Below are 12373 nucleotides of genomic sequence, written 5' to 3' on the forward strand. Positions count from 1 at the left end.
TCTTTCTGGTGGGCAGGGCCACGTCTGGCAGTGTGTTTTTGGTGTCTGTGACCTTATTATGATTTTAGGCAGCCTCTCTGCTGATTGGTGGGGTTGTGTTCCTGTCTTGTTAGTTGTTTGGCATAGGGTGTACAGCACTGTGGCTTGCTGGTCGTTGAGAGGAGCTGGGTCTTAGCATTGAGATTGAGATCTCTGGGAGAGCTTTCACTGTTTGATATTATGTGGAGCTGGGAGGTCTCTGGTGGACCAATGTCCTGAACTAGGCTCTCCCACCTCAGAGGCACAGGCCTGACACCCGGCCAGAGCACCAAGACCCTGTCAGCTACATGGCTCAGAAGAAAAGAGAGAAAAAAAGAAAGAAAGAAAGAAAGAAAGTTATTAAAAAATTTTTAAAAGTATTAAAAATAAAAAGTAAAAAGAAAAGAAAAGAAAGAAAGAAAGAAGAGAGCAACCAAAGCAAAAAACAAATCCACCAATGATAAGAAGTGCTAAAAACTATACTAAGAAAAAAAAAAAAAAGGACAGACAGAACCCTAGGACAAATGGTAAAAGAAAAGCTATATAGACAAAATCACACAAAGTCCACTGCCTCGATTTTGGAATGATTTGTTGTCTATTCAGGTATTCCACAGATTCAGGGTACATCAAGTTGATTGTGGGGACTTAATCCACTGCTCCTGAGGCTGCTGGGAGAAATTTCCTTTTCTCTTCTTTGTTCGCACAGCTCCCGGGGTTCAGCTTTGGATTTGGCCCCGCCTCTATGTGTAGGTCACCTGAGGGAGTCTGTTCTTTACCCAGACAGGATGGGTTTAAAGGAGCAGCTGATTCGGGGGTTCTGGCTCACTCAGGCCAGGGGGAGGGAGGGGTACAGAATGCAGGGCAAGCCTGCAGCGGCAGAGGCTGGCCTGACGTGGCACCAGCCTGAGGCGCGCCATGCGTTCCGCCCGGGGAAGTTGTCCCTGGATCACGGGACCCTGGCAGTGGCGGGCTGCACAGGCTCCCGGGAGGGGAGGTGTGGATAGTGACCTGTGCTTGCACACAGGTGGCTGCAGTAGCAGCCTTAGCGTCTCATGCCCGTCTCTGGGGTCTGTGCTGATAGCCGTGGCTCGCGCCCGTCTCTGGAGCTCATTTAGGCGGTGCTCTGAATCCCTTCTCCTCGGGCACCCCAAAACAATGGTCTCTTGCCTCTTAGGCAGGTCCATACTTTTTCCCAGACACCGTCCCGGCTAGCTGTGGCGCACTAGCCCCTTCAGCCTGTGTTGACGCAGCCAACTCCAGTCCTTTCCCTGGGATCCAACCGAAGTCCGAGCCTCAACTCCCAGTCCCCGCCTGACCCGGCGGGTGAGCCGACAAGTCTCTCGGGCTGGTCAGTGCTGGTCGGCACGGCTCCTCTGTGCGGGAGTCTCTCCGCTTTGCCCTCTGCACCCCTGTTGCTGTGCTCTCCTCCACGGCTCCGAAGCTTCCCCCCTCCGCCACCCCCTGTGTCCGCCAGTGAAGGGGCTTCCTAGTGTGTGGAAACCTTTCCTCCTTCACAGCTCCCTCCCAGAGGTGCAGGTCCTGTCCCTATTGTTTTGCCTCTGCTTTTTCTTTTGCCCTACCCAGGTACGTGGGGAGTTTCTTGCCTTTTGGGAAGTCTGAGGTCTTCTGCCAGAGTTCTTTAGGAATAGGTGTTCTGTAGGAGTTGTTCCACATGTAGATGTATTTCTGATGTATTTGTGGGGAGGAAGGTGATCTCCACGTCTTACTCCTCCACCATCTTTAAGGTCTCCCCAAATTTAGTATTTTTATAACTTTCTTCAAAGGGTAATCTTCCAACTGCTTCATTTGACAGAGAAAATAGTTATCTTAAACGATCTTTATGATAACCTCACAATGCAGAAGGAAGCTGATAGTAGGGCTATCAGCTGATAAAAGAAGATTGTGACCATGATGACAAAATTGGCAATTTCTGTTCTCAATAAGTCCTAAACTTAAGCTGGGACAGGAACACACCTTTCACCCTAGCCATCATCCCAATCCTGAGCATGCCTTCCATCTATTCTGGACATTACACGTGATTTCACAGGAGAAGGAGAACCAAGGAAAGCATTGGGATAAAGATGATGGCAGATAAGGAGAAGTGAGGGAAAGGGAGAAAGGTGGGGCAGGAATTCCTGAGATGCACTCCTACCAGACCTGACACACTGACAGGTACAGAAAGTTCTCCCCCTTCTTAGACTTCCTGCTCTCCACCTAAGCCCAGCAATGATAAATAATGCATCACTGATGCGTATTCATTCAGTGTTATCTTCAAGTCTATGTGAGGCTTGGGGCCACATTATCAATATCACAGTTTATTCAGGGATTTGGACACAGACACACAGAGAAGCAGGCCATGTGAAGGTGGACGCAGAGAGTGCAGCGATGTACCTACAAGGCAAGGATTGCCAGCAGCCACCAGAAGTTAGAAAGGGGCAAGGAAGGAGACTTCTCTACAGTCTTCAGATAGAACATGGTCCTGCCAACACTTCGATTCTGGATTTCTAGCCCCCAGAACTGTGAGACAAAACATTTCTGTTGTTTTAAGTCACCTAGGCTGTGGTACTTTGTTACGGTCCTTGGAAAGGAATACAGTCACCTTGGTTCTCACGCCTCAGTGACCACACACTGACTCAGATCATCTCATGGCCAGTGGTGGCCTCCCTTCAATTGTGAACTTCTCCCACAGTCTGTGGTCTCCCCTATTCCCACAATCAGATTTCTCTTTGTTCATCTCTCTCACTATGCTAAGAGAGCCGATGCATCTTACTGACCCTGTTGAGTGAAGAGAAAAAGAGCTTCTCAGAAAAGTTCACTCCTCAGAAATGGTACCCCTGGGAGTAGTCATTTGGTTTTGTGATCTCTTAGCGCTTCCACCTTTCAAAAGTTCTGTTGCTAAATTAAGAGTTCACATCTCTCCTGTGTATACATCAAAAGCTGTATGTGTGGGCTTCCCTGGTGGCACAGTGGTTGAGAGTCCGCCTGCCGATGCAGGGGACACGGGTTCGTGCCCCGGTCCAGGAAGATGCCACAGGCGCGGAGCGGCTGGGCCCATGAGCCATGGCCGCTGAGCCTGCGCATCTGGAGCCTGTGCTCCGCAACAGGAGAGGCCACAAGGGTGAGAGGCCCGCGTACCGCAAAGAAAAAAAAAAAAATGCTGTATGTGTCCTCAGAAACATCTCTTGGCACTTTTTTTTTTTTTTTTTTTTTTTTTTGCTTTTTTTTTACTTTTTTTTTTTTTTAACCATTCACTCTGCTCATTCATTAATCTTCAAGTGATCACACCCATTAATTTATTCCACAGATTTACACTTTACATGTGGAAAATCCTCCAGGTGCTAAGAGGCTCTAGTGAGGCGTGCATGGACCAAGGACAGGACCCCTAACTTGTAGATTTTAGCCCACCTTTCATCTCCAGCATTATAGACTCAGGCACATCATCTCCCTCCACTTCCTTCCTCAGCTCCAGCCTCTTCTTCCAGTCCTCCTCATTAGGGACGACCACCACACTTTCTGAGAGAAAGTCTTGAACAGCAATAGCTTCCGCCATTGGCCAGAGTTGTACACGTTACACTGATCAAGAACGAAGTTCCGGGCTTCCCTGGTGGCGCAGTGGTTGAGAGTCCGCCTGCCGTTGCAGGGGACGCGGGTTCGTGCTCTGGTCCGGGAAGATCCCATATGCCGCGGAGCGGCTGGGCCCATGAGCCATGGCCGCTGAGCCTGCGCATCCAGAGCCTGTGCTCCACAAAGGGAGAGGCCACAAAAGTGAGAGGCCCGTGTACCGGAAAAAAAAAAAAAAAAAAAGAATGAAGTTCCTCTTTATCCGGGAAGCAATCTGGACCAGCTTACTAGGGCACTGGGAGGCTTGCTGAACTAAAAGGTCTCAGCTTTTGGGGTCCATCTGTGGCTCCTCAAGCCCCTTCATCCTTATTTGATTGAGCACAGTCTCAGCTCCCAGGACATTGTATCTTTTCTCAGGGTTTTCTTTTGCATATTTCAGTGCCCACTGGGTCTTTCCAGATCCAGGCAGTCCCACCATCAGAATCACCTCACACTCCGCTATGGTCTTGGGAGGGACTGCAGTGAGCACGCGCTCCTCGACAGGCACGGCATGGATGAACACAAACTCTTCTGGCGGTGGGAAGAAAGGTTCCTCCTTCTGACCAAAATATAATTCTACAACACAATTTTTGCAGAGGACATGGGGTAGGAGGGCCTGGTCAGCCACGAATTCCTTGTTGATACAGAATGCCACACCAAGGTCTTCTCCATTCTTGGAAAAGGAAAGTTCTGCTTCTTCAGCCTCAAAATTGGCAAAGCAGCCAATGACATCATTCTCCCCAAAAGTCTGGCCAAATTCCTCAAACTGCCCATTCTCTGCCTCGAGTCCTCGTCCACTGAAACCATAAGAGAATCCATCCTCACCAAGCTCTGGATGGGAAAAACCAACAGACCATCCAACTCGAAGGAGAGAAACCTCTGTTCAGCCTTCTTTCATTGGGAGATTCTGGGTTACCTTGGCCTCAAAGCAGACTTTCCCCTTTGTCACTCCATAAGTACTTCTTGCCCCAGACCAAAGGGTGTGGAACTTCTCTGAGAAAAGCGGCTGCCCTCCATAGCGGTCTTTGCTCACCTGAAAATGGAGATCCGAGGTATACGTGTCCAGGTTCACAAGAATCTGATCCCCTTCCTCATCTTTTGCCTCTTCTTCCGGGGGTGGTGGAGACTTTGAACCTGTTCCTCTGCGGCCTTGTCACCCGGCGCCTCGGATCCCGGCGTCTCGTCTCCACTCTGATCCTCTGGCTCATCTTCCTCCCCTTTGCCGGTGCCCTGCTCTTTGCCACCGGTCACCCGACCTGACTCGGCTGTGGCCTCCTCCGCCAGTTTCTCGGAAGCATAGGGCTCGGCCGCGGCCTCCACGGCTGCCGCCTCCGGGGGCTCCAGCGGCGGCTGTGTGGCCTCTCTTGGCACTTTTTTTTTCCCTCTCCCGTTGCGGAGCACAGGCTCCAGACGAGCAAGCTCAGTGGCCATGGCTCACGGGCCCAGCCACTTCGTGGCATGTGAGATCATCCCGGACCGGGGCACGAGCCTGTGTCCCCTGCATTGGCAGGCGGACTCTCAACCACTGCGCCACCAGGGAAGCCCTCTCTTGGCACTTTTTAAAGGCTCAGAAAGCTTTTGTTTATTTGCCAGTGAATTTAGTAGAGAATATATTCCACATATGGATTTATATACAGTATATAAAAATGCTTGGTGAAAAATTAAATACAATGTGAACCTGAAATATCCTATTAAAATTACATTTCAAGCCAATTTAAGAAACTATTTTTGCATTATTTGCCACTTAGATTTTTAAAAGCATAACAAAACCTAATCAACTAAAACATTTAAAAAACAAGTGACCAGTTTATTTTAAGAAGGATGATGTTTATCTCACCATAACTTCTGTCAGGATAAGATAATACCTGTTAGATGAGGAAAGAGTTAACATGTCAATTCCTATTGATTAGCCGCAGAAATATTTTGTCACCAAAGTGGGTGTATCATACTTGTAAAGTATATATTTTAATAAATAATTTGTTGAATTTCATCTATAATATTGGGCCAGGCACTGGGCTAAGTGTTTATGTTTATATGCACAAATACACACCAAACAAAATCTAATTTATTCCCACCTCAGTGCTGTGAAGTTAGAACTTTACAGATGAGGAAACTAGAGCTTCAAGGGATGAGTTCCTTACCAAAAAGTTCTCTTGAGTACTAACTGCAACCTGATCTTTGTATTTCTATGAGTTTTTGTTTGTTTTTTTGTTTTGTTTTGTGTTTGTTGAAGTATAGTTGATTTACAATGTCGTGTTAATTTCAGGTGTACAGCAAAGTGATTCAGTTATACATGTATATATCTATTCTTTTCAGATTCTTTTCCCTTACAGATTATTATAAGAAATTGAGTAATCTTATCAATATCTAGTTCCCTGTGCTATATAGGAGGTCCTTGTTGGTTATCCATTTTATATTACTATGATTTTAAAAAAGATATTTAACAAATTTTGACAATACATCATTATAGTTTAGTTATCATTTTAAAGATTTTTCTGTTCAGTTCATTACCCATCAACATTATCTTCTTTTAAAATATACTCTCCCTGGTCTGGGAAGATCCCACATGCTGTGGAGCAACTAAGTCCGTGCACCACAACTACTGAGCCTGTGCTCTAGAGCCCGTGAGCCACAACTACTGAGCCTGTGTGCTGCAACTACTGAAGCCCGTGCACCTAGAGGCCGTGCTGTACAACAAGAGAAGCCACCACAATGAGAAGCCCACACACCTCAACAAAGAGTAGCCCCTGCTCACTGCAACTAGAGAAAGCCCACACGCAGCAACGAAGACCCAACACAGCCAAAAATAAATAAATAAAATAAATAACTTTTAAAAAAATAAAAAATAAAATAAAATAAAATATACTGTGACATTTGTGAGGACTGTATCCTTAAGACCTTCAGCAAAACTCAAACACCAGTATCGTATATCTGTTCCCAGCTACACACAAATGGCAGGTCCATACAATACGGTAAGCCCCCTTTGAGGCTGATGCACCTTGGGAGCTAAACTCACACAGCTCTGTCTGCACTCTAGCCTCCCAGCAGGTGGGTCCAATTCAAGTTTGCACCTTACTGAGGTCACACACATCTTGAAGGTGAAATAATCCCATTTTGATGTAGCTCTCAAATCTCCAAAGCCAAAAATGCTAAAGCCTAATCACCAAAGATCTTCAACACAGTATGTTTTTTAAAGAGCTAATAATGTTCCTATTAAAATGTTTCTGACGTTCAAGGAAATTTTTTATCACATTTGTTCTCTGAGATAGAGGGAACTTTAGTTCAGGAAGAGTAGAGCTGAGAATGTGAGGTCGCTTCCCTCTCCTGTGCATTCCCTGGAGTCCTTCCTACAATGCTGCTCCAGGGAGTTTCCCGTCTCCATTTCTTAAATAAGTTTAAACACTTGTGCTCCATAGCATTCTTCCCCTGGGTCTTTAAACATGCACAATCTCCCAGACGTGGAGAAAAACTTCCCTTGATTTTCCTGGAATAGGATTCTTTACCATCCCCAAGGAGTCGTTATGGGATTACCTGCCAACATTCTCAATGGTAGCTGTTTCAAATAACATTAAACACCATTTCCTGAGTAGCTACTCCTCACTTGGTGTCCTGCCAGGTTGAGATGGTGGGGTGGGGGTGGTGGGCAGCGAAGGCATGGATTCCCATGTTCAGAAAGCTCAAAGTGTGATGGGGAGGCAGACATACAAACAATCACTATATAGGTTATCGTAGATGTAAAGCGTGAAACGAAGATCCAAAGAGGGAGAAAGAGACAGGACAGAAGTAGAGGACAGCAGTGGCCACAGACGGTTTAAAGAAGCAGGAAGTGGTTAACAACGTCAAGTGAAGGAGAAAACCCAGGCAGAAAGGGTCTGAAAAGCATGCCAGCTTGGCTGCAAATAGAAGGAGGCAGATAAGGCAACAGCTGGAGCAAAAGGCACAGTCAAGGGAGAGGGAGGGTCTATTAGTTGCCATGAGTTGAGGGTGATAGATTCAACTGCTTTAATGTGACAGCTGTCTGGATAAATATGATGGTGATGGATGGATGTCGAAATAGCTTCAGATGTAATTAAATTAAGTTGGAGGGGAAAACATCTCCTCTGGAACCCAGGACAGATTTTAGATTCGTGTAAAGACCAGCCAATGTACTGTTTGTTTAGTAAATTCTGCCTCCCAAGATTTTGAAGCAAAATTTTAAATTCAGCATTTGAAGACCAGTTATGTGTGTAAAGGCAGTTTTCAATCACCTGAGTTCAAATCTTAGCTTCACTGCTTACTGGCAGTGTTAAAATCCTGGATAATTTACTAAAATTATCTGTATTCTAGTTTTCTCATCTGTAAAATGGAAATAATTAATATTACATCATCGTAGCTTTGCTGGAGGAGCAAATCAGTTAAATCACATAAGGTGTTTAGAATAGAGACTAGCAATAGTCAGCCCTCGATGTATTTAGCTATCATTGTAATTATTATAATTATGAATATCATTATCTGGTCTTATTTTGGTCACAGTTCTTATAAACATAAGTCAGTTTATTTACTTCATTTTACAAATGAAGCAAAATGGCTTCACGTGAGTAAATAATTTGCTTTGAGCTCTACACCTCATCAGAATTAGAATAAAACTCCCAAACCTTTCTTCATACACACGTTAGTGTCTGTTAAATATGAACAGATCTTTACACCAAGGGCACCACAATGGCAAGACAGTCTGAAATTATTTTATACCTAAGAAATGAAGTAATAAAAATATATATACATGTTTAGGCTCAAGTTCTTCTTATATCACACCTGCCCTGGGTCACAAGGTCCACAAAAATTAGATGCAATCTAATTGTATTAGAGCAAAAAATACTAACAGTAAAAGAAATTAAAAGGAGGAAATGTGGAAACATAGAATTTTATATAGAGTAAAAATATCATTCAAAATAAGGTGAAATAGAGACAGAAACACATAATTCATTGCTGTAAGCCCTGTATTAGAAGAAATACTAAAAGAAGTTCTTAAGCATAAAGAGAAATGATAGATAGAAAATAGGAATCTATGTGAGGGAATGAAGAATTGCATAAAATGGTAAATATGTAGTAAAGGTAAAGGTCTTTCCTCCTTATTTAAAATTTATTTAAAAGATAATTAACTTTCTAAAAAATGAAAATTTATTGTGGGATTTATAGTATATGTAGTAGTAAAATATATGGCAGAATACAGAAATAGCAGAACTAATGGAAAGGAAAAATGGAAGAATTCTGCTTTAATTTTTTTTATAATATATGTGATGTGGTATAATATTAACTCAATGTAGATTATAATAAGTTAAGGATGTATATGGTAATTCCTAGAGCAACCACTAAAATATAAAACAAAACTATAGCTGAAAAGCTAATATAGGACATGAAATGAAATTCCCCAAAGTACTTGATAATTCCAAAAATGCCAGGCAAGGAGGAAAAAAGATTGAAAAAGCAATTAGAAAACAAATAGCAAGATGGGAGATATTAACCCAACCACAGCAATAACTGCATTAAGTGTAAACTAAATACTTTCATTAAAAGGCAGAGATTATAGACTGGATATAAAAGTAAGACCCAATGATATACTGTCTACAAAAGATATACTTTATTTTTTTTAATTTTTAAATTTTTTATTTTTTACACTTCATATATAAAGAAAAAGATAGGCTAAAAGTAAAAGGATGGAAAAAGATGCACCATGCAGACACATATCATAAGAAATCTGGAGTAACTATATTAATATCAAAGCAGACTTCAAGCTTAACAAAATATTAGCAGACAAATCCACTAGCATATAAAAAGGATGATATATCATGACTAAGTGTTAGGTTCATCCCAGTAATACAAATATAATTTTAATCTTTTGGCACTGTTTTGATACAAAACACTTTTCTATAATCCTGTTTTGGTGAACAGCTCTTCCTAACACCCAGGGTGTCCAAATAATCATCTAAATTTTATAAGTTGTTTTTACTGACTTTTTCTATACACTTAATTCTTTAATCCACTGGGAATTTACTTTTGTATGTGGTGTGTGATAGCATTCCAACATTTTCCTCCAGATGGATTAAACAGGTGTACCAGCCATTTATTAACTAAGTGAGCCTTTTCTCACGGAATTGAAATTTCAGTTTGTCAAACATTAAATTCCTATATATGTTGAAATCCATTCCTGGGATCTTGATTGTCTTCTATTGTTCAGTTTGTTCCTATATCAATACAATGTCTTGTACTTTATTGCCTAGTAATGCATATCCTCCTCACTATTCCTCTTTTAATTAATTTTTTGGCTAGTCTTAGAAATTTCTTTCTCTGTAAGGACTTTAAGATTACTTTATTCAGTAAAAAATTTTTCTTATGATTCTAATTGTAATTTCCTTCCATTCATAGATTAATTGGAGAAAATTTAAATTTGGAGGACATTAAGGACTCCATTCAAGAGCATGTTTCCATTTGTTTCATTTTTTAATATTCGACAATAAGATTTTATAACTTCCTTCTTAAAGAATCTGTATGTTTCTTCTTTATTTCTAGGTATCTTTAGTTTTGTTACTATTGTGAATGAAATTATAATTCTATTTTTTAAACTGATTATTGCTTTTATAGAGAAAGGATTTATAATTTTTTAAAAATTAAGGCTCATATCTGGACTTTTGGAAATGTGGGAGGAGATCACCCAGCCCTGTAAAGGCAAGCCTGAGCTAACAAAATCATCAGTTAGGATTAATCAAGATCAGTCCAAATTTTGTTCTAAATTTCTGTCTCCTGGTGGCTCCCTTACCCGGCTATTCTCTGATTTGGGCACCAGTAAAGCAGTTTTTTCTGTTCTTGCTTGACTGAATTCTACTTGTCGTCTATTCAGTGCCACTCTTGCCCCTCAGACTAGTCTGAGAGGATGCTCCTTCTTGGGGGCTGGGATCCAGCACAAGACCAGATTCACCCTATCTCACAGGTAATCTGATAGATATCACTCATGCGATCTCCAGCCATATGGAATAAGACTTTTATACCAGCAATATAAAACAATTAACCATCTCTACAATGGTCTTAAAAGTTATCTATGCGGTAAAGATTATTTCTAATAGCAGATAAGAAATCATTACAAACTCTAAGGATGGCCATTTAAATGTGGTTATATCAGGCTCATAAACCTTATAAATTAAAAGACTAAATCTCAATGCAGGGTTAGCCTTCAACAACAATATTAAGTAGGGTAACTTTCCTTTATCTTCCCTTGACATCAGTATCTAGTGTACTAATGGTGCAATTTAGCCATCTTGTCTTCTCCCTACTTCTACATCCTACTCTCTCCCTACTATCTACACCCTACAATCTCCACCTACTCCCAATACCCTCAACCAGACACAGGGAAATCAGACTTCTGTCTGAACAACAGGCAAACTCAAGTACATCTGACCTATGACAGCACCCTGCTTCTGTCTAGACAGTCCTCATTTAGAGAACCAAGCCTTCATATCTGGGTTTAGCTCAGCTTTTTGACCTGACTCACAACAGAACTCTGTACTTCTGAGTTGACCTCTGCTCCTCCCCTCAATCCTCCCCCCCACCCCACTGATCCACTTATTATCTCCTCTTCTATGACTCCTTCCCAATCCAGAACATATGCTGAACATTTTCTTGCTGGAGATCTAACTCTTGATCTTGCTGGAGATCTAACTCTTGAATTTCATTTAGGATGATAATTCCTTTTAATTCCTTTGTCTCCCGTAGTTTGACCCCTCTCCAACCACCACAACCCTCCCTCCTCTGTCCCCTTGTTCCTTCTTCCCCAGGCTTCTGCCCTATTTGACAGGCAACATCCAGGGCTCCACCTCTAACTGCTGAAGCAGGTTGTCACTGGGCTTTTGGGACCTTGACCTCGTCTGCGTTTGAGTTTGAAGCTTGACAGTTATCACATTTGAGCCTCATAGGGGAAGCAGGCTAGGGTCTGTAATTGTATTATCTTCATTTTAAAAAATAAAGGAGGGGCACAGTGGTTGGGAGTTCGCCTGCCAATGCAGGGGACATGGGTTTGAGCCCTGGTCCAGGAAGATACCACATGCCGCAGAGCAACTAAGCCCATGTGCCACAATTACTGAGCCTGCGCTCTAGAGCCGGCAAGCCACAACTACTGAGCCCACGTGCCACAACTACTGAAGCCCGTGCACCTAGAGCTCGTGCTCCGCAACAACAGAAGCCACCGCAGTGAGAGGCTTGCGCACGGCAACGAAGAGTAGCCCCCGCTCGCCGCAACTAGAGAAAGCCCGCGTGCAGCAACGAAGACCCAACGCAGCCAAAGATAAATAATTTATTAAAAATAAATAAATAAATGAACTGAGACTCAGAAAGGCATTATTACTTGTCCAACATCACACAGAAGTGAAATCTAGACTTGAACCCGGGTCTTCTGACTGAAAATTCCTTGCTCCCTGAAACTGTTTCTTTCTGTTTCTGAGCATAGTTAAAAAAAAAAGAAACAACAACAAAAAAAACCCCAGCCATTTAAAAACACCTTGAGGGAGTTTGGCATTAGCAGATGCAAACTATTACATGTAACATGGATAAACAACAAAGTCCTATTGTATAGCACAGGGAACTATATTCAATATGTTGGGATAAACCATAATGGAAAAGAATATAAAAAAGAATGTGTATATCTGAGTCACTTTGCTGTACAGCAGAAGTTAACACAACATTGTAAATCAACTATATTTCAATTAAAAATTTTTTTTAAAATACCTTG

The 12373-nt window shown here is 42.4% G+C and overlaps 1 pseudogene; it reads right to left on the reverse strand.

Annotated features, from left to right (window-relative positions):
• Window positions 1–3400: 3400 nt before the first annotated feature.
• On the reverse strand, window positions 3401–5049 carry LOC111174540 (heterogeneous nuclear ribonucleoprotein U-like protein 2 pseudogene; annotated as a pseudogene).
• Window positions 5050–12373: the final 7324 nt, after the last annotated feature.

The sequence above is a fragment of the Delphinapterus leucas genome, chromosome 6 (assembly GCF_059928025.1).
Source record: "Delphinapterus leucas isolate spDelLeu-1000000601 "Yukka" chromosome 6, BTC_Dleu_Yukka2, whole genome shotgun sequence".
NCBI classification, from domain to species: Eukaryota; Metazoa; Chordata; class Mammalia; order Artiodactyla; family Monodontidae; genus Delphinapterus; species Delphinapterus leucas.